General features: G+C 39.3%; 1 pseudogene; it reads left to right on the forward strand.

Moving 5' to 3' along the window:
• LOC138851206 (UDP-glucosyltransferase 2-like) overlaps positions 1–23,963 on the forward strand; it is a 48,352-nt pseudogene that overhangs the window by 13,274 nt on the left and 11,115 nt on the right.

The following is a 23,963-nucleotide window of genomic DNA, read 5'->3' on the forward strand; positions in this document are numbered from 1 at the left end:
TAGTGAACATCGAAATGTTACCTCACTAGTATTGCACCTCACTCTGAGCCTTTATATACCCTCTGTGTCCATGTATTGTTTGTAATGGCTTGATAAAGCTCCTGGAGAGCGAAACGTTGCCACAATAAATGTCACATTAGTTGCACTTGTGTCCTTTTACTTTACATATTGTCGGTAATTCTACCAACTTTATTAAAAAGATTAGCCAATGTTTTGCAAAGTTCCTCTTTACATTCCTTTAACACCCTTGCAAACAGTTCATCAGGACCTGGGAATTTGTTAGGTTTTAATTTCTCTATTTCTCAGGATCATGTCACTAGTTACTGCAATCGTGCATAGTTTATTATCGTCCTGTTCTACATAATTTATTATTTCAGGAATTTTGGCAGTATTTTCCTAAGTAAAAACTGAGAGGAAGTAAGTATTGAATATTTCACACATATCCTTATCACTGTCAGTGATCTGACCTGAGTTACTCTTAAGTGGGCCTATCTTGTCCTAATCTTACTTCTGTATACCTGAAAGAACCCTTTTGGGTTAGTCTTCGAATCCCTTGCGACCTTAGCCTCATAATCCCTTTTTGCTTTTCTTATTCTTTTTCATTTCTCTCTTTAATTAAATATATTTTTTTCTTAACTGCCCATCCCCTCTTTTGATACGCCTATATATGCTTCTCTTTTCACCAGTGAGATGTTTTAATCTATTGTTCATCCATTTCAGATCATTTTTGTTAGATCTAATTTCCTTACTCGGAGAAAAAGTTGTCTGGGCAGCTAGAACTATGCTCTGAAAAACAACATATTGGCTACGAACACCACCTACCTGACCCATAGTCAGATCATCCCAATTTAGCCCACCCAGGTAATTTTTCAGTCCTATGAAATCGGCCAAGCGAAAGTCAGGGACAGAGATTTGATTGCAGTCATCTGGGTAATTCCATGATATTGAAACTAAGTGATTTGTGATCACTTTTCCCAAGTTCATCATTAACCTTAAAATTATTACTGATTCTTTGTTGGCAAGAACCAAGTTAAGCAATTTGTTTCCTCTAGTTGGTTCTGTCACAATCTGTTCTAAAAAGCAATCCTGAACTGTATCAAGAAAGCACTAGACTCAAGATTTCCTGTCACATTGTTCCAATCAATTTGTCTAAAGTAAAAATCTCCCATTAACACAACATTTTCATGTCTAGATTCCTTATAAATTTCGTCCCAAAACAGCTAACTGCACTCTCTGTCAAGGTTTGGGGGCCTATAAATCACACCCAGAATTAACTTTTTACGACCCTCGAGAAACTGTAGCCAACCAGATTCTGTGTCCGATGTTTCTAATCTTATATCTTGTCTAACACAGCAATTTAAATTATCTCTGACATACATCGCCACTCCACCACCCTTCCTAGTGACCCTATCAGTGTGGAATAGTTTATAACCTTGTATGTTCCATTCTGAAGTTATTTCTCTTTTTCAGGTTGAACCAGATCTCTGTTATACCAATCATATCTATATTACCTGCACTTGCAAGTAATCTTATCTCTATCTAATTTCTTAGACTCCTACTATTTGTTTAGTAAACTTTAAGGGAGCTAGTCACTCGTTGCCCTCTACTGTTTGTCTTTGTTTATATCTGCTTTGGTTATATCTGCTGTTTTCAACCCTAATGCTGCAGCCTGATTGTTTCCCACAAACACCCATACCTCTATAATCGATCAGTTTAAAGTCCTAGACAAGTCATCAATTACCCGCTCAATCGAATTGGCTAATGCAACCACTCCAGCCCCAGAGAGATGAACCCCATCCTTTGCATACATATCACGTTGTCATAAAATATGTCCCAGTTATCAATGAATGGGATTGCGAGTTCATTGCAGTACCTGTCTAGCCAGCAGTTTATACCAATTACATTCATTACCCACTCCCCTTTTAGGCAAGATGTTACTCATGATTGGTATCCCTCCCTTAGACTTGACTACATCTATGGCTGACCTGTACTTATCCAGCAGCTCCTGTCTCCTGTCTCCACCAGCACTAAGACCGATAATGGGCTTGTTCCCATTCCCTGACATAATATTATCCAACCTGCTGACTATGCTGCACATTTCCTGTCGTGGCATTTTCCTGTGTACATATGATTCTGCCTGCCCGAAAGGCGTCTTCAAACACTTTAAATATAACTCTCAGATTCTTGATTCTTATATCACCTACTCGTTCGTGCCTCGCTATTTCGACACACAACTTCTTTACCGGGGAGCACGGCCGGTATCAGCAAGTGATCACCTTCTGAGTGTTTGACAACTTGACGATCAAGTTTTCCAGTTGTGTGTTTCCTTATAACTCGGTCAACATGAAGGACAGTGCGAGCAAATTTTGTAACAGGCTTCCTAGTACCCAAGAAAAGGTTTTAGGTGAGACGGTTATCCATAACTATTATTAAGCGGAGGGATCCCTTTCAAGTGCACATTTTTTTTGCTTGCATTATGCTGAGTGACATCATTTTAAAGTTCTTTTTAAAGTGAATTAAAAAAATGTACGAGTTTCCAAAACATTAATTCAGGAGCTGAGCTTCTTATTGGAGTTTTTGTTGTTGTTGTTGTTGTTGCCGCCCAGTGTTGAGTTGCACATCAGATTAAAGTTAATTTTTTACTGATTTTAAAAACATGTACGATATCTCAAGACTCTTATTTAGAAGGCTGATGTCTTTCGGTACATAATCTACTCCCATCTCCTGACAAGGAGGGTGCTGGGAAGTGAGTTTTCCACACCTAATTACGTAATGACAAGGTGAGTATATGGTCCCACACTTGCCTCATCATAAGTCGGGTGTGGGTTGTGGGTCTGCTTCCTGCAGGTGCTTCATGTCAAATTTTAGTGGGGAAAGTTGACTAAGAATACGGAATTTTCCTCTCGCTTATAGCAAATAGAGGATCGACCCAACACAAATCTTGGTGTTGAATGTTTAGAATGGGTTGAGAGATTTATGTTTAATAATAATAATAATAATAATAATAATAATAATAATAATAATAATAATAATAATAACTGAACTCCCAGAATGTTCCTCTGCGCATTCTCACTAAGACCTTTATTTAGGACAAAAGGTGTTACCCCTCGTGGGATGCACTAGCTGCTTCTCCCTCCAATCTCTCGTGGGATGCCCCGGCTGCTTCTCCCTCCAACCCTTCAAGTAGGAAGGGGAATTCTATTGATCCTTGTGAAGGGCTCTGTATCCTCCCTCGAATCAAAGCCGATTTCCTCTTTTTTCCCAAATGCTGAATGACCACCTATAGGGCGAACACTTTCCTTCACCGCAGTGTTCTTCTCTTCGGCTCAGGTCAAGAAAAGGAAATTGGAAGTTTTCTCTCTTAGAACTGCAATATTTTGGTATTTATTTTATTTTGATTTATTATCTGCAGCATTGATTTAATCCTTCTATTTTAGATGCAGTGGTGGATACTAGTGTTGGTATGTGCTGCAGTGCTGCAGTCAGTGCTGACCACCAAAGTGCTATTCCTGGGGCCTATCTCTTCAAAAAGCCACAAGAACTTTTATATGGGCATTGTTAATGCCTTGGCGGACGATAACATCCAGGTTAGTCATATCTGACTGTTAGACAGAGAGAGAGAGAGAGAGAGAGAGAGAGAGAGAGAGAGAGAGAGAGAGAGAGAGAGAGTGTGTTTTACATCCAAGCGGCTGCCACGGTATCCTACCTGTCTCGAGAGCAAGCACCTTACATACCCATCAACTCAGGCTGAACACAATCCATCAGCATCCTGTCGGCTAACATTACATTAAAGGCTTCATAACCAGTGTTGGAGAGCTCACACACAGTTTCGTCAACACTCATCAGCCCGAATGATCACTGTCGCTTAGATATTTTTGGACGACGTGACTCAGGAAATTTTTGCTGGAATTGCTGGCTACACCTGATGGATGGATGAAAAGCAAGGACGTGGAGGCGGTGTTGCTGTGTGCTTCTCTAAAAGTGTACATATCCAGCCCATTGATGTTGTCATCCCTACTTACCTAGAAATGATGTTTTTTAAGCTTTGCATAAACACTAGTACCTTTGTACGAGCATGTGTAATGTATAGACCTCGGTTGCAACATGCAGACCCCATCAACTTCCTGATGGAAAATGTGGACTCCTGTCTCAACATATTATAATTGTTGCAGACCTCAACCAACATCTTATATAAACAAAGGAACTTTGATGAGTTTCTTTACAGTGTTTGACATGAGAATTTTTGTTGATTTCCCTACTCACATCTCTGACCCAGTAGTGAGTGAGTGATCTACATGAAGGCATCGTCACTTGTCAACCACTATGGCTACGTTGGATCTTCTGACCGCAAGGCTGTCTTCACGACATAGAAGATTCCAACAGAACGAGATGAAGAGTCTACACGCATAACCTGGCTGTGGGAAAGAGGAAACTGGCTAGCCCTTTGCTGTGAGGTCACCACCTCCGATTGGAATACTCTTTTTCAAGGTGATGTTTACAACAATGTGAATGCCTTCACTGAACATACATTTAATCTCCAACAAGAACACATCCCTCACGGGCAGTATGTGACGAAGCCTACAGATCAGCCTTAGTTCAGCTTTCGTTGTGAAGCTGTTACTGCTCAATACAAGGCTTGGAGAAGGTATGAGAGCCATCCCAATATCTATAACAGGAACCTGCAAGCCAGTGGGCAAGTAGGATAAGTCCAAAAGTGGGCCATCTCTATTTGGGAAGCTGACACACACACACACACACACACACACACACACACACACACACACACACAAAATAAATAAATAAAAAAAATAAAAAAGCTGGCGTCAGGTAGAGTGGGTTCCGAAACCTGGTGGTTCTTGGTCAAAGACCAACAAGGTTATTCACCTGATGAAGTTATTACACCTCTAAATAGATAGGACGGGACCGTCTCGCCTAGCAGTCAGCAGAAGGCTGACCTTTTTGCCGCCGAACACTTTGCTGCCAAGATATAAGTTCCTGATCCAGAAAGGGAACCTCCTTTGCTATCCGCAAGAACGGTGACAAAGTTGTCAGTGGTGACGATATGGCTGGATGAAATGCATCTTCTCCTTAAATTGCTGGTCCTGGAAAAGGCTGTGGGTCCAGAAAAGTTGAGCCCAAGATTGCTGAGTACATGTATAGACCAGCTAGAAGCAACGCTTACTCGCATCTATAAGCATTGCCTAGCACAATGTAAATGGCCATCTCTGCTGAAAGAGACAAATGTAGTCCCTGTTCACAAAAAGAAGAGTAGAACAGAAATCAGGAACTACAGACTAGTGTCACTCCTGTCAATCACTCGCGTTTTTCAACTACAACTCACTTTTTTGTGACCGTCAATCCGGCTTCAGGAAACGTCACTCTGCTGTTGATTTGATGTTAAATCTCTTCCATATGTGGTATCAGTAACTACATGAATCCAAATTCAACTGTGTAGTGGCCCTAGACATTGGTGAAGCTTTTGACCGTGTATGGTACCAGGGACACTTGGCAAAACTACAAGTACTGGGAATCGCTGGCTTTCTCAGTGATTACCTTTAAGGTAGATCTATAAGCGTAGTTCTCAACGAAACAGTGTCAGCAAGACACTATTGGAGCACTTGGGCCACAGGGAAGTCTGCTTGGCCCATTGCTATGGAATGTCTACTTCAATAGCCTTCATCTCATCCCATAATCCTAGGTATATACAGACGACTGTACTCAGACTTTTGCTTATCCAAGAAAGGAAATGCCAGTTGCTCAAAATTACATCAATCACCAGCTTACAGCTATATTAGCGTTGGGAAAACAATGGCAGGACAAATTTGCCCCCGAGAAAACACAAATGATGGTCTGGTCATCACAAATGACAGCCTGGATGAAGCTGATATCCTTGGGGAAATTTTGACTCCAAACGAACTGTGAAGAACCACTTTATAAATCTTGGAAACAAAGTGCCTAGGAAGCTTCCAGCACTTCGACGTATCACATCTGCTCGACAATAGAGGTTACAAGATTCCGTATGAGGCATAAGTACGGTCACACCTTGAGTGTGCTCCGCTTTCTTGAGTTGCTTGCACCCTGTCTCATCTGCAAATTCTTGACAGAACAGAAAACAGAGAAAGGCGGCGCATCTCTCGGCTGGACCCAGCCTGGATAGATCTGCCATTTCAGCAGAGCCTTCAACACAGGAGGGATGTGGGGAGGCCTTACTGCTATGTATAAGGCCAACATTGTCAAAGTACCACATTTGCCTCTACTCCGAGGAGAGCGAGAAGGGAACTTCTACACAACAAGACGGGCAGCAAGCATCAAGGCTCTGGAGAAGGTACCCTTCTCCGGAACATCGCTTCATCTGAGATCATTCATTCCTACTATGTCACCTGTCTGGAACACGTTCATACAGAATAATGACATCAACGAAATAAAGTCAGTTGACCAAATGAAATCGCTGGCCCACAGATAACTCGGAAATCATTCTGCTTCCTATATGTATATTTCATAACAATTAAAAGGCTTTCAAATGAACTGATGTAGGTAACAGCTTTTAGCTTGTAAATAAAGTTAGGAACCTTAACGCAATTTTTAATTAAAACCCTGCATATATATAAGAGAGAGAGAGAGAGAGAGAGAGAGAGAGAGAGAGAGAGAGAGAGAGAGACAGAGACAGAGAGACAGAGACAGAGAGAGAGAGAGATATTTGGCACAACCGCTGACAAATATTGGTTGCTGTAAAATCCCTCATATTCTAGAGTCGCAGATTTTCAAGATAATAAGTCTTCTTGTACAGACAAATAAGACATTGGATGCAGCTGGTTGTCGTGATAACAACGTATCCCTTTTTTTTTTTACACAGGGTTTGACAAGGTTAAGGATCCCTAGCTTTAATGACAAGCCATTTACAGGTTAAAGATCCCTAACTTTTTTGGCAAGCTAAGAGCTGTTACCTACATCAGCTCATTTGAAAGCATTTTTATTGTTATGAGACATACAAGTAAGGAACAGGATGAAGTTGGAGTCATCTATGGGCCAGCATTTTCATTTGATCAACTGACTATCTCATTGACATCATTATGCTGTACGAATGTGTTCCATACTCGAGTCATCCTGGGTATATATGATCTCAGATGGAGTGATGCTCTGGAGAAGGGTACAGCCAGAGTGAAGTTGCTGCTTTCTGTCCGTCTTGTGGCATAAAAGCTTGTTTCACGCTGTCCTCGAAGTGGATCCAAGTGTGGTACTTTGACAATATTAGCCTTGTACATAACAGTAAGGCCACCAACATCCCTCCTATGTTGAAGGCTCTGCTGAAATGACGGATCTATCCAGGATGGGTCCAGGCGAGAGATGAGACGTCTTGCTCTGTTCTCTACTCTGTCAAGCAGTCGCAGATGAGAGGGGGGGGGGTAGGCAAACCAAGAAAGTGGAGCATACTCAAGGTGTGAGCGTACTTGTGCCTCGTACAGAATCTTGCAACCCCTACTGTCAAGCAGATGCGAGATACGGCGAAGTGTTGTAAGCTTCCTAGCTGCCTTGTTTGCAAGATTTACAACATGGTTCTTCATGGTCAGTTTGGAGTCAAATTTCATCCCAAGGATATCAACTTCTCCAGGTGCCATCACCCTCCCATTCATCCTTACTACTGCACCAGCATTACCATCATGTTGCCTAGAGACCATCATCATCTGCGTTTTCTCAGGTGCAAATGTTACTTGTCATCTATTTCCCAAAACTGATTTAGCTCTTAGCTGGTGAGTGATGTAGCTTAGAGCAGCTGGCATTTCTTCTCTTGGATAAGTGAATGTCAGTGTACAGTCGTCTGCATATGCATGGGATTCTGGGATGAGATGAAGGTCATTGAAGTAGACATTCCATAACAATGGTCCCAGCACGCTTCCTTGTGTAACACTTGCCCCAATAGGATGTCTTGGTGATTCCGTTCCATTGAGAACTACCCTTAGAGATCTACCATGAAGGTAATCACTGAAGAGACATAGCGTAGAGCCTGCAATTCCCAGTGCTTGAAGTTTTGCTAAGAGGCCCTGGTGCCACACCCGGTCGAAAGCACCAGCAATGTCCAGTGCTACCACACAGCTGACTTTGGATTCATCCAGTGACTGGTGCCACTTAGTGGAGAGGTTTAGCAACAGATCAGCAGCAGAGTAACCTTTCCTGAAGCCATATTGACGGTTACATAGTGAGTTGTAGTCAAAAAACTCTGTCATTTTTCTTGAGATTATTGTCTCAATAATCTTACCAGTGATTGACAGGAGTGATACTGGTCTGTAGTTGCTGATTTCTGCTCTGCTCTTCTTTTTGTGAACAGGGACTACATTTGCCTCTTTCCATAGAGAGGGCCATTTACACTGTACTAGGCAGTGCTGAAAGATGCGAGTTAGAGATGCTGCTAGCTGGTCTGCACATCTTCTCAGCAATCTTGGGCTCAACTTGTCTGGGCCCACAGCCTTTTCTTGGTCAAGCGATTTAAGAAGGAAATGCACCTCCTCCTGCCTTATTGTCACTACTGACAGTTTTGACAGAGTTCTTGCAGCTAGCCAAGGAGGGTCCCTTGCTGGATCAGGAATTTGCATTTTGGTAGCAAAGTATTCGGCAAAGAGGTCCGCTTTCTCTTGACTACTAGTAGAGGTGGTCCCATCCTGTCGATTTAGAGGTGGAATGAATTCATCAGGCAGATAAACTTGTCTGTCCTTGACCAGGGACCACCAGGTTTTGGAGCCTACCCTACCTGATGCTAGCTTTCTTTTTGTGTCCACCTCCCATTTCGTATCGAAATCTTCATGTTTATCCATAACAGACGAATATTAATTAAAGATTTGTATTTTAGACTAATATGAATACAACGCTTGAAAAAAAAACAATGATATCATATGTCGTACGATATTATATAATAATGAGGGTATTTTTAGTCGTGCTAAACTTAATTATGGTTTCCGGTTGATGCTTAAAATCAGAGTCAATGATATGTCAAAGTCTCGAGTCCGGAGAAATTTCCCCTTTTTTCTGAGAACTAAAAATCAGATTTTTTTTTACAGATTACAATGGTGTCGCCATTTAAGCCATCAAAGGTGCGGGAAAATGTTCATGAGGTAGTCTTCTCAGGCGTGGATCTTTCTATTCAAGTTCCAAATTTGTTTACTGGAAATAAAATGACAGCCCCTATGTCAATGATGACGATTTTGCCGGACATAAGAACATAAGAACATAAGAAAGGAGGAACACTGCAGGAGGCCTGCTGGCCCATACTAGGCAGGTCCTTTACAATTCATCCCACTAACAAAACATTTGCCCAACCCAATTTTCAGTGCCACCCAAGAAATAAGCTCTGATGTGAAAGTCCCACTCAAATCCAACCCCTCCCACTCATGTACTTATCCAACCTAGATTTGAAACTACCCAAAGTCCCAGCCTCAATAACCCAACTAGGTAGACTGTTCCACTCATCAACTACCCTATTTCCAAACCAATACTTTCCTATGTCCTTTCTAAATCTAAACTTATCTAATTTAAATCCATTACTGCGCGTTCTCTCTTGGAGAGACATCCTCAAGACCTTATTAATATCCCCTTTATTAATACCTATCTTCCACTTATACACTTCGATCAGGTCTCCCCTCATTCTTCGTCTAACAAGTGAATGTAACTTAAGAGTCTTCAATCTTTCTTCATAAGGAAGATTTCTGATGCTATGTATTAATTTAGTCATCCTACGCTGAATGTTTTCTAACGAATTTATGTCCATTTTGTAATACGGAGACCAGAACTGAGCTGCATAATCTAGGTGAGGCCTTACTAATGATGTATAAAGCTGCAGTATGACCTCTGGACTTCTGTTGCTTACACTTCTTGATATAAATCCCAGTAATCTATTTGCCTTATTACGTACGCTTAGGCATTGCTGTCTTGGTTTAAGGTTGCTGCTCACCATAACCCCCAAGTCCTTTTCGCAATCTGTATGGCTAAGTTCTACATCATTTAATTTATAAGTACTAGGGTTATGGGCACTCCCAAGCTTCAGAACCTTGCATTTATCTACATTGAACTGCATCTGCCACTTTTCTGACCAAGAATAGAGTTTGTTTAAATCCTCCTGAAGTTCCCTAACATCTACGTTTGAATCAATTATCCTACCTATCTTTGTATCATCGGCGAATTTGCTCATATCACTAGTAATTCCCTCATCAAGATCATTGATATATATTATAAACAACAACGGGCCCAAGACTGATCCCTGTGGAACGCCACTTGTTATAGATCCCCACTCGGATTTAACCCCATTTATGGACACTCTCTGCTTCCTGTCAGTGAGCCATGACTCGATCCACGAGAGCACTTTTCCCCCAATGCCATGAGCTGCCACTTTCTTTAACAGTCTATGGTGCGGAACTCTATCAAAAGCCTTACTAAAATCTAAGTAAATAATATCAAATTCTTTATTGTGGTCAACAGCCTCAAAAGCTTTACTGAAGAAAGTTAATAAATTAGTTAGACAAGACCGGCCTCTTGTGAATCCATGCTGAGTATCATTAATCAAGCTATGCTTATCGAGATGGCTTCTTATAATCTCAGCTATAATTGACTCTAGTAATTTGCCTACAATTGAGGTCAGGCTTATTGGGCGGTAATTTGACGGTAACGACTTGTCCCCTGTTTTAAAAATAGGAGTTACATTAGCCATCTTCCACATATCAGACACTACACCTGTTTGAAGAGATAAATTAAAAATATTAGTTAATGGTTCACAGACTTCCATTTTGCATTCCTTAAGAACCCTTGAAAAAACCTCATCAGGACCCGGCGACTTATTTTGCTTCAGTCTGTCTATCTGCCTCACAACCATCTCACTAGTGACTGTGATGTTACATAATTTATCTTCTTCTAGCCCACTGTAAAAATTAATTACTGGAATATTGTTAGTGTCTTCCTGTGTAAAAACTGAGAGAAAATAATTATTTAAAATCAAGCACATTTCATTCTCTTTGTCAGTAAGATGCCCATAGTTATTTTTAAGGGGACCTATCTTATCTCTAACTTTTGTTCTATAGACCTGGAAAAAACTTTTTGGGTTAGTTTTAGAATCCCTAGCAACTTTAATTTCATAGTCCCTTTTAGCTTTTCTTATCCCCTTTTTAATGTCCCTCTTAATGTCAATATACTGATACATAAGATGACCCTCACCTCTTTTGATACGCCTATAAATTCCTTTCTTATGCCCTAGTAGATATTTGAGCCTATTATTCATCCATTTTGGGTCATTTCTATTTGATCTAATTTCTTTATATGGGATAAACGCTCTTTGAGCAGCATGTACAGTGTTCAGAAAACTGTCATATTGATAGCTCTCTTCGTTACCCCAGTCAACAGATGATAAGTGTTCTCTAAGCCCATCGTAATCTGCTAAGCGAAAATCTGGGACTGTTACTGAGTTATCGCTACTATCGTACTTCCATTCAATGCTAAATGTAATTGATTTGTGGTCGCTAGCACCCAGTTCCTCTGAAATTTCTAAATTATTAACAAGGGATTCATTGTTTGCCATAACTAAGTCAAGCAGGTTATTTCCCCTTGTAGGTTCTGTCACAAACTGCTTCAAAAAACAATCCTGAAATACTTCTAAGAAGTCGTATGATTCTAAATTCCCAGTCAAGAAATTCCAATCAACATGACTAAAGTTAAAGTCTCCTAGAATTACTACATTATCGTGCCTTGTGGCCTTAACAATTTCCTCCCATAGTAGTTTCCCTTGGTCCCTATCTAAGTTTGGGGGACGGTATATCACTCCTAAAATCAGTTTTTCATGCCCCTCTGAAAATTCTATCCAAACAGACTCTGTATGTGTTACTTCAGACTTAATACCCGTTTTTATGCAACAGTTCAAGCGATCTCGGACATACAATGCCACCCCACCCCCCCTCCCAATACTTCTATCTTCTTGGAACAATTTAAAACCCTGAATATGACATTCCGCAGGCATGTCCCGACTTTTTGAATTAAACCACGTCTCAGTTAAGGCAAATACATCAATGTTACCTACACTAGCAACTAATCTCAACTCGTCCATCTTATTCCTAGCACTACGGCAATTAGCATAATAAACATTGAAAGACTCTCCTTTCTCTTTACCCTTCCTGCTCATTTCTATTTTTCTACTAAACCTATTACTGTCCTTATCACCCAAGGTCCCTGGCTTTTCAATATCTATCTCGTTCTTATTATTACTAGTTCCCCTAGAACTTGTAATATTACTACACTGGGACTTCACTGCTTTCCTGCCAAAACCCATACCACTAACTATTCCTAGTTTAAAGTCCTAACTGCTCCCTCCACTGCAGTTGCCAGTGCTCCCACCCCACACCTAGATAAGTGAACCCCATCCCTAGCAAACATGTCATTTCTGCCATAGAAGAGGTCCCAGTTGTCAATGAATGTTACTGCATTTTGATGCTCTAGGAACGGAAGAAGTTCAAAATTTACTGAAGGAAGATTTTGACTTGGTTCTCCTCACCGTGTTCGTGTCTGAGTGTTTTTTGTCATTAGTTCATCAGATGAAGGTACGTCATGTACTACGCCATCTTTTATGCTACTTTTTTTACTGTTTTTGTATTAAAATACTATGAATTTAATTATCAGGCGTAAGTAAAAATATAGGCGTAAGTAAAATATATACAAGAGTGAAGGCCTCTCAATTATTATTAACTTATTTTTAAAACATTATTATTATATTTATGGGATAGTTTTTAACCAAGATGAGTCATACAGCAGCTGGGAATGAGAAACTATCAGGTTTGTTATCAAGAGTTTCAGCAGCATAACGGCATCTTCCCACCGCCATCATCGTAGCCACAGAGAATCCTAGACACGCTGAATATTCGACCACATATGAATACTTAAGAACATAAGAAAGAAGGAACACTGCAACATACCTACTGACCCATGCGAAGCAAGACCATGTGACCCCCCCCCCCGAATTAGCCCAATGACCCACCTAGTCAGGTTACTTCCACTTAAGGAAGGAACAAGGCATCAGACCTAACAGCACAAGCTAGTCAGGTCCAACTCACACCCACCCACACCCACTCATGTATTTATCTAACCTATATTCAAAACTACACAACGTTTTAGCCTCTATAACTGTACTCGGGAGTTTGTTCCACTCATCCACAACTCTATTACCAAACCAGTGCTTTTCTATATCCTTCCTGAATCTGAATTTTTCCAACTTGAAACCATTGCTGAGAGTCCTGTCTTGGCTGGATATTTTCAGCACGCTATTTACATCCCCTTTATTTATTTCTGTTTTCCATTTATATACCTCCATCACATTCCCCTAAATCAAGAGAGTGCAGATTCAGGGCCCTCAGTCTATCCACATAGGGAAGATTTCTGATACATGGGATCAACTTTGTCATTCTCCTCTGTACGTTTTCCAACGCATTTATATCCATTCTGTAATACGGTGACCAAAACTGTACAGCATAATCTAAATGAGGCCTAACCAATAATACCTGGAGAGTTTGCCTGGAGAGAGTTCCGGGGGTCAACGCCCCCGCGGCCCGGTCTGTGACAGAGTTGAAGAACAACGTGAGGATTTGTATTATTTATACTTCTAAATATGAAGCCAAGGATTCTGTTAGCTTTATTGCGAACACTAATGCACTGTTGTCTTGGTTTCAGATTATTGCTAACCAGAGCTCCTAAATGCTTTTCGCAATCAGTAGTATTAGGATCTACATTATTTAGCTTATAAGTGGCATGGTTATTTTCCTGTCCAACATTTGTCTACAATTAACTGCATCTTCCACTTCTCCGACCATTGCATCAGTCTACTCAAATCATCCTGGAGTGCTCTAGTGTCCTCATTAGAATGAACTGGACGGCCTATTTTGGTGACATCAGCAAATTTGCTTATGTCGCTATTTATTCCCTCATCTATGTCGTTTATGTAAATTGTGAACAACAACGGGTCCAATACTGACCACTGTGGAACACTGCTTGTGACGTGCCCCCAATCTGATTTCTCCACATTTATGCAAACTCTTTGCTGCCTATTTGTCAGCCATGCCTCTACCCAGGGAAACATTTCTCCTCCTATTCAGTGTGCCTTAAGTTTTCTCAATAGCTTCTGATGTGGAACTCTATCGAAAGCCTTACTGAAGTCCATATACACAATATCATATTCATTACCATGATCTACCTCCTCACACACCTTAGTGAAAAAAGTTAGAAAATTCGTAAGACAGTAACGCCCCTTTGTAAAACCGTGTTGAGATTCATTAATCAATTTATGCCTTTCAAGAAGGCTACGAATTACCACGGCAATTATTGATTCCATAAATTTTCCCACTATGGAGGTAACTCTTATTGATCTATAGTTCGAAGCTAAGGACCTGTCACCTGCCTTGTAAATAGGTATTACATTTGCCATTTTCCACTTACCAGGCACTATGCCAGTTTGTAGTGATATGTTGAAGAGATAGCCAAATGTATGCTAAGTTTCTCTTTACATTCCTTTAACACCCTTGCAAACAGTTCATCAAGGCCTTTGAATTTGGTTTTAGTTTCTCTATTTGTCTGAGGATCATGTCACTAGTTACAGCAATCGTGCATACTTTATTATCGTCCTGCTCTACATAATTTATTATTTCTGGAATTTCGCTAGTATTTTTCAGGGTAAAAACTGAGAGGAAGTATTGAAAATTTCACACATTTCCTTATCTCTGTCAGTGATCTGACCAGAGTTACTCTTAAGTGGACCTATCTTGTCCCTAATTTTACTTCTGTATACCTGAAAGAACCCTTTTGGGTTTGTCTTCGAATCCCTTGCGACCTTACCCTCATAATCCCATTTTGCTTTTCTTATTCCTTTTTTTTTATTTCTCTCTTTAATTGAATACATTGATTTCTTAACTGCCCATCCCCTCTTTTGATACGCCTGTATGTACCATTTTTGTTAGATCTAATTTCCCTACTCGGAACAAAAGTTGTCTGGGCAGCTAGAACTATGATCTGAAAAACGTCATACTGGCAACTAAGATCACCTCCCTGACCCATAATCAGGTCATCCCAATTTAGCCCACCCAGGTAATTTCTCAGTCCCATGAAATCGGCCAAATGAAAGTCAGTGACAGAGATTTGATTGCAGGTATCTGGGTAATTCCATGATATATTGAAACTAAGTGATTTGTGATCACTTTTCCCAAGCTCATCAATAACATCAAGATTATTAATTAGTGATTCTTTTTTGACAAGAACCAAGTCAAGCAGATTGTTTCCTCTAGTTGGTTCTGTCACAAACTGCTCTAAAAAGCAATCCTGAACTGTATCAAGAAAGTCACATGACTCAAGATTTCCTGTCGTATTGTTCCAGTCAATATTTCTAAAGTTAAAATCTCCCATTAACACAACATTTTCATATCTAGATGCCTTATGAATTTCGTCCCAAAACAGCTTACTGCACTCCCTGTCAAGGTTTTGGGGCCTATAAATCACACCCAAAATTAATTTGTTGCGACCCTCGAGAAGATGATTCTGTGTCCGATGTTTCTAATCTTATATCAAGTTTAAGACAACAATTTAAATTATCTCTGACATACATCGCCACTCCACCACCCTTTCTTTTGACCCTATGAGTGTGGAATAATTTACAACCCTGTATGTTGCATTCAGAAGGCATTTCTCTATCTTTCAGGTTGAACCAGGTCTCTGTTATAGCAATATCTATATTATCTGCACTTGCAAGTAATCTTAGCTCATCTATCCTATTTCTTAGACTCCTACTATTTGTATAGTAAACCTTAAGGGAGCTAGTCACTCGTTGCTCTCTGTTTGTTGATCAATTGATTTGCCTTTACTAGAAACTGTAAAATATTCCCAAGCACGAATTAGTTTAGCGTATCAGTCACAGAATTAAGTTACATTAGTGAATCAGGTGTTACATAAATAACACAGGGATTAGACGGATGTTTTGTGAGCTAATTAAAGCTGTTACGTAACATTGCCTCTCTAAGGTAATTTATTTGCACTTGTTTCTGTATTTAACTTAAAACCTATAATATACAAAACTTTATTATATTTATATTGTAAGATGATATTGAAGCTTATGAATCTATAAAGCAGATAAACTATATGTCAACTGCCTCCCAGACTGTGAGAGTAGAGTGGAAGCTGCCAGGTGACCTGAAACTAGTAGGTCGATTATTCCTCTAATAAGACGATAATGAGATAACTAATATATGTCGCAGCTTTGTGTAACAATACTGTGAGGTACAGAAAATATAAAGAAGTGGTCTCTATATATAGGAATTAGTATATATATACAGGTGTTAGCTTATATATATAATATATATATATATATATATATATATATATATATATATATGTTGGTATGTGTGTGTGTGTGTATCTGTGTGTGTGTACTCACCTAATTGTACTCACCTAATTGTGGTTGCAGGGGTGTATCTGTGTGTGTGTGTGTATCTGTGTGTGTGTGTGTGTGTGTGTGTATCTGTGTGTGTGTGTGTGTATCTGTGTGTGTGTGTGTGTGTGTGTCGTGCCGAATAGGTTAAACTTGCTATTTTGGTTTAAATAGCAACGCTTTTCTTGCCGAATAAAACATGCGAAAATTTGTGTATGCAATAATATCGCAAAAATCATTCTGAACCTACCGAAAAAAAATATATTTCATTACGTTTGCTTATTATTAAATTATGGTAAACTTCTCTAAAATATGCTTAGTTGGATTAGGCTAAATTAAATTGCGCTTCTTATAATTTGGTCAGGTAAAGTTTTTAAGGTACTTTTGGTACAAAATTATTAACTTTTACATTAACCCGATTTTTGCGAAATTATTGCATACACAAATTTTCGCTTGCCTTATTCGGCAAGAACAACGTTCCTATTTAAGCCAAAATAGCAAGTTTTACTTATTAATTTTTACATTAACATTATTGAAAAAATATATATTTAAACGTATAATAGAAAATTTTAGAAGGACTTAATTTTAAATGAGATCTGGCTTATTGACCAGTTTTACCTATTCGGCACGACTTATATATTTATACAGACATGTACACATACATATATACACACATAAATATGCATAAACATAACGTCTGTAGAAGTATGGCTTCAAAAAAATAATTTTTTCAATACACAAACACTCATGCATATACATACACGCATAAATACGTATACTCAAGTACTGCATTGTCATGCCCCTATGGTTAACCTTCCTTTAATATTACATTGCGGTTATTTCCTTTAATAGCTAAATTGGAAATGAACGTCCTTGTATTATTAAGACTAATTCTTATTAACAATTATTATAATTTATGTAACATGGCCATGATAAGTTTAATTGGAGGTATAGTAACCTGCCTGCCGCCCGGTGTGCCGGTGTATAGTTAGCCGTGATGTTCGATGGTTATACCCCCCCTTTCCCCCACCTTTATGTTCAACTACTCTACTGAGTGTTGGCGAGTCACGTCACGTGACCCACTTTACCTGTATGCTCAAGGTTGAGGGACGAGCAGTGAAGAAGTAGCAGCCAACGAGAACACTCCTGCTCGTCTCTGGTAACTGGCCAAGGTTTATTAGCCGGCCTGGACATATTCTGTTTTATTCTGACTGCTTCCAATTGGGAAACAAGACTTTATACATTAAAGTAATCTCCATTTATATATGTTATATCTAGGATCTCCTCCTAATCGTCTGTTATGAAAGCCTTATGTATATGTTGGATACTATAGAAGAAACATGCATTCTTAACTTATATACGATAATTCGTATATTATTTCTGGCTTTTGTTGTATTATGAATATACTTAATTAAAATTAGGCATTCCGGAGGATCACTATTATTACCCTAACCTCTCTGACCAAAATTGTTATGCTCTAAAAAGAAGGAAATAGTGGTTACAATACTTGGAGTGTAACATGCATGTATATGAATATACACATATACACAAAAATTCATTCTCACACCCATACACACTTATATTTTATGATCACCCTCCAGTATTACTGTTGCCAGTATTGTAGTAGATGAGGTTAGGCCAATGAAATAAGAGGATATCTTTCTCGCATCGCGAGAAAGATATGCATCTAGTATCAAAATTACTATTATTATTATTATTATATCATCAACTTAATAAGCATATATTTATCATCAGGTTCCTTTTATATACGTGAGTCCAGCAGGGTTGGTTGCACCAGCACCATCAATAATAGGAAATACACGCTTTCCCTCCTATGACGCATCTTTTATGTTGGATTTCAAACATCCTATGACGTTCATGGAGAGAGCAATCAGTACTCTCTCTGATGTTGCTATGGACGCTATGTTCTTTTACTATTTATCACCAAGGTATGTAACTATTTTTTTTTATTTTTCTGTCATTAATCAAACCTTCAAGACACTCGTTGTCCTTTTCTCAAATAACAGTAAATAGGTAACGAGGTGTTCGCGTCCTTATACCTGCCATTGTCCACTTACCAGTAAATAGCTACCTGGAAATAAATGGTATAAAATACCGACACAATGGCAATATAAACACAAATGCAGTATAATGTGATCCTTTATTGACTACGTTTCGCCCACACAGTGGGCTTTTTCAAGTCACAAACAGAACTGTTCTGTTTGTGACTTGAAAAAGCCCACTGTGTGGGCGAAACGTAGTCAATAAAGGATCACATTATACTGCATTTGTGTTTATATTGCCAAATAGCTACCTGAAGGTTAGTCTTTTTCCATGTACCCCTTTACCCCCCCCCCTCCCCTTCTGGTAGTAAATAGGTTTCTAGGTGTTAAAGTTCTTTCACCAGCTGCTACTTTTTAATTATCAGATTATTGATACCTCTCTGCCAGTCGAGTGTTGATTCTGCATCCTGGGGGAGGTGGTATATCTTAGCTGCGACAGGACTTTCAAAAAACCTAAGGAGGCCTAAGGTAGTTTAACCGGTAAATTCAACAGTTTAAAGCACCTTTTATTGTAGATAGACTCAAAATTTACTTTAATTTCACCTTACGGATTAAAGTATTTTTTGCCTCTTGGTGGAATTTACAAATACACACTTTCTGACGTCCATGTTTTCAGTTGTTTCAGAATCTAACGTACCTAACTAGCGACTGTTTTCTGTCTCTTGTGATCTCGATAAGTTTAAAATCCAACAAATTAAACCAGTCATTGCTTCATGAAAAAATCTGCAGGACCCACATCAGCAAAATATGACGATAATAATTTAAAAATGCAATACCTTCTTTATTACCGGCAATTGATCATATTAAAAAATTAATGACATTTGTAGGCAGAAGAATGAAATATGAGAGCGAGAGAGAGAGAGAGACTGCTTGACAGAGTAGAGAACAGAGCAAGACGTCTCATCTCTCGCCTGGACCCATCCTGGATAGATCTGTCATTTCAGCAGAGCCTTCAACACAGGAGGGATGTGGGTGGCCTTACTGTTATGTACAAGGCCAATATTGTCAAAGTACCACACTTGGATCCACAAGACGGGCAGAAAGCAGCAACTTCACTCTGGCTGTACCCTTCTCCAGAACATCACTCCATCTGAGATCATATATACCCAGGATGACTTGAGTATGGAACACATTCGTACAGTATAAAGATGTCAAAGAGATAAAGTCAGTTGATCAAATGAAAATTCTGGCCCAAAGATGGCTCCAACTTCATCCTGTTCCCTACTTGTATGTCTCATAACAATAAAAATGTTTTCAAATGAGCTGATGTAGGTAACAGCTCTTAGCTTGCCAATAAAGTTACGAATCCTTAACCTGTAAATAGCTTGTCAATAAAGCTAGGGATCCTTAACCTTGTCAAACCCTGTCTAGAGAGAGAGAGAGAGAGTGAGAGAGAGAAAGGGTAGTAGTAGTAGTAGGTCTCCACTACATAAATTTAATCATTAAAGGTATGACAAATGGTAAAGATTGGTTAAACAAAACTCTCGTTTATAATATCGCAGAATAGTTCTCCTAACCGAGTCAGTGTTTAAACGTTATCCATAATAAGATCAAATCTCCCATCTCACCTGATAAACAAAATAGCACAACCCATTCCAGTCCTCCTCCTTCCCCCTCACACTTAACGAAGTGTTAATCCCATGATGCAAAGTGTTATGTAGGCTTGAGTACCCACATACTGCTGATGTAAACTAGGGTACCAACCCACCTCTAACATGCCCAATTTTAATGAATACTAAACGAATACCTTACTAACTATTTACATTTTTTTAATATATATTTTCCCAGCAGAGAAGAAATAATATAGGACAACGCAAGTCATGGTTTCACGTGCTCCATTTTCCACAGAATGGAATCTGAATGTCGTCGCCGCGGCCTTTGTCCAGATGATATGCCCAGTCTTTCGGAAATCGGTTCAAATGCAAGTCTTGTACTGATTAATAGGTTAGTTACAACTTTTATTATTATTATTATTATTATTATTATTATTATTATTATTATTATTATTATTATCATTATTAACATTCGAGTGATGGGTATAGCTTGGTAGTTCTGTTTGTGACTTGAAAAAGCCCACTGTGTGGGCGAAACGTAGTCAATAAAGGATCACATTATACTGCATTTGTGTTTATATTGCCATTGTGTCGGTATTTTATACCATTTATTTCCATCGTGGTTTAAGAACATAAGAAAGGAGGAACACTGCAGGAGGCCTGTTGGCCCATACTAGGCAGGTCTTTTACAATTCATCCCACTAACAAAACATTTGCCCAACCCAATTTTCAATGCTGCCCAAGAAATAAGCTCTGATGTCAAAGTCCCACTCAAATCCAACCCCTCCCACTCATGTACTTATCCAACCTAAATTTGAAACTACCCAAAGTCCTAGCCTCAATAACCCAACTAGGTAGACTCTTCCACTCATCAACTACCCTATTTCCAAACCAATAGTACACGTCACCACTGAGCTAGGTACACGTCACCACTCAATTCAGCTATTGATTCACATCCCAAGAGACGAATATACGAGCAGGCAAGTCTTCTAACATTTAAGAACATAAGAACATAAGAATGTAGGAACACTGCAGAAGGCCTACTGGCCCATACGAGGCAGGTCCTTATCAAAACGACATCTAACTAAAGCTACTCAAGAAATAACTCCCGTACCCCTTGACACCAATCAAACCCAGCCCCTCCCACTCATATATTTGTCCAGTCTCTTCTTAAAGCTACCCAAGGTCCTAACCTCTATCACCCCACTGGGAAGACTGTTCCACGCATCTACAACTCTGTTAGAAAACCAGTACTTACCTATGTCCTTTCTAAATCTAAATTTATCCAACTTAAATCCATTATTCCTGGTTCTTACCTGGTTCGACACCCTCAGTACTTTATTAATGTCTCCCTTGTTTATGCCCGTCATCCACTTATACACTTCAATGATATCTCCCCTCATTCTACGCCTCTCCAGAGAGTGGAGATTTAAGGCTTTAAGTCTATCTTCATACGGGAGGTTCCTTACACAGTAAATCATTTTAGTCATTCTTCTCTGTATGTTCTCTAATGAGTCTATGTCCATCCTGTAGTAAGGGGCCCAAAACTGAGCAGCATAATCTAAATGAGGCCTCACTAGTGATGTATAGAGCTGTAAAATAACTTTTGGACTTCTGTTACTTATACTTCTTGAGATAAATCCAAGTAATCTGTTGGCCTTGTTGCGCACACTAAGGCACTGCTGTCTTGGCTTTAGATTTCTGCTTACCATGACTCCCAAGTCTTTTTCACATTCTGTATGACCAAGCTCTACTTCACCTAGATTATAGCTTCGAGGGTTATTTTCATTACCAAGGGCAAGTACCTTACACTTATCCGCATTAAACTTCATCTGCCATTTCTCAGACCAAGACATTAATTTGTTCAAATCGTCCTGGAGTTCATTGATATCCTCCTCAGAGTGAATTATACGGCCTATCTTTGTATCATCAGCAAACTTACTCATGTCACTAGTAATCCCTTCATCAAGGTCATTAATGTAAATTATGAACAAGAGAGGGCCTAAAACTGATCCTTGTGGAACGCCACTAGTGACTAATCCCCATTCAGATTTCACTCCATTAATGGTAACTCTCTGCTTTCTATTGGTAAGCCATGCCTCAATCCATGCTAGAACTTTACCTCCTATACCATGAGCTGCCACTTTTCTTAAGAGTCTCTTGTGAGGTACTCTGTCGAAGGCTTTACTAAAATCCAAATAAATAATATCATATTCCTTATCACTGTCAACTGCCTCAAATGTTCTATTGAAGAACGTCAGTAAGTTTGTCAGGCAGGAACGACCTCTCGTGAATCCATGCTGAGATTCATTTATCAAGTTATGCTCTTCAAGGTGACTTCTGATAATGTCAGCTATAATTGATTCTAATAACTTGCCCACTATAGATGTCAGGCTTATTGGACGGTAATTTGAAGGAGTGGACTTATCCCCTGATTTGAATATAGGAACCACATTAGCCATCTTCCACATCTCTGGCACAACACTGGTAAGGATGGACGCATTGAATACACTCGTTAATGGCTGACTAAGCTCCATCTTGCATTCCTTAAGTACCCTGGAAAACAACTCATCGGGTCCCGGGGACTTATTTTGTTTCAGTTTGTCTATCTGTTTAATAACCATGTCCCTCTTGACAGTAATATTAGTTAACTTAAATTCATCAGGAACTAAATAATTGTTAATTACTGGTATCTCATTTACATCTTCCTGTGTAAAAACTGACAAAAAATAGTCATTAAATAAGGAACACATTTCCAGTTCATTATCCGTCAGCTGTCCATTCCCAGATTTCAGAGGTCCTACTTTTTCCTTCACCTTCGTCCTATACACTTGAAAGAACCCCTTTGGATTAGTCTTTGATTCATTAGCAACTCTAATTTCATAGTCACGTTTAGCCTTTCTAATCGCCTTTTTTACTTCTCTTTTAAGCTGAACATATTGGTCAGTAAGGTTAACCTCTCCTCTTCTGATGCGCCTATAAATTCCCCTTTTCTCCCCTAATAGATGCTTTAGCCTCCTGTTAACCCATTTGGGATCGTTATTATTAGACCTAATTTCTCTCTGGGGAATGTATATACTCTGGGCACTGTGTACATTATTAAGAAAACAATCATAAAAGCAGATCCCTTCATATTCATAAGTATGATTATCGTCAATAAAATCATTAGCTAGATAACCCCAATCAAGATTAGACAGATGTTCCCTAAGTCCATTATAATCGGCAGAACGAAAATCGGGGATTTTTACTGTATTATCATTATTCTTGCATTCCCAATTAATGCTAAAGGTGATGGATTTGTGATCACTTGCGCCAAGCTCTTCAGTGATCTCCAGATTATTCACGAGTGTTTCCTTATTTGACAAGACTAGGTCTAGCAAATTATTACCCCTGGTAGGTTCAGTTACACTCTGTTTCAGAAAACAGTCCTGAACTGTTTCCATGAAGTCACTGGACTCTAGATTACCTGTCAAAGAATTCCAGTCAATTTGGCTAAAGTTAAAGTCCCCTACTATGACTACGTTACTGTGTCCAGAAGCCCTAACAATTTCGTCCCAAAGAAGTCTCCCTCTATCGTGATCCAAGCCTGGAGGTCGGTATATTACACCTAGAATTAGTTTTTCTTGACCCTCCACGAACTCTACCCAAACAGACTCTGTTACTGCTCCATCTATTTTTATGCCTGTTTTTATGCAACAATTAATATTTTCTCGAACATACAATGCAACTCCTCCCCCCTTTCCATTACATCTATCCACATTGAATAACTTAAATCCCTGAATATTACACTCAGCAGTCATATCCCGACTCTTTAAATCATACCACGTTTCAGTTAATGCAATGATATCAAAGTTCCCAGCACATGCTACCAAACGTAGTTCATTAATTTTATTTCTTGCACTTCGACTGTTAGCATAA

The sequence above is a fragment of the Cherax quadricarinatus genome, unplaced genomic scaffold (genome assembly GCF_038502225.1).
Source record: "Cherax quadricarinatus isolate ZL_2023a unplaced genomic scaffold, ASM3850222v1 Contig100, whole genome shotgun sequence".
NCBI lineage: Eukaryota > Metazoa > Arthropoda > Malacostraca > Decapoda > Parastacidae > Cherax > Cherax quadricarinatus.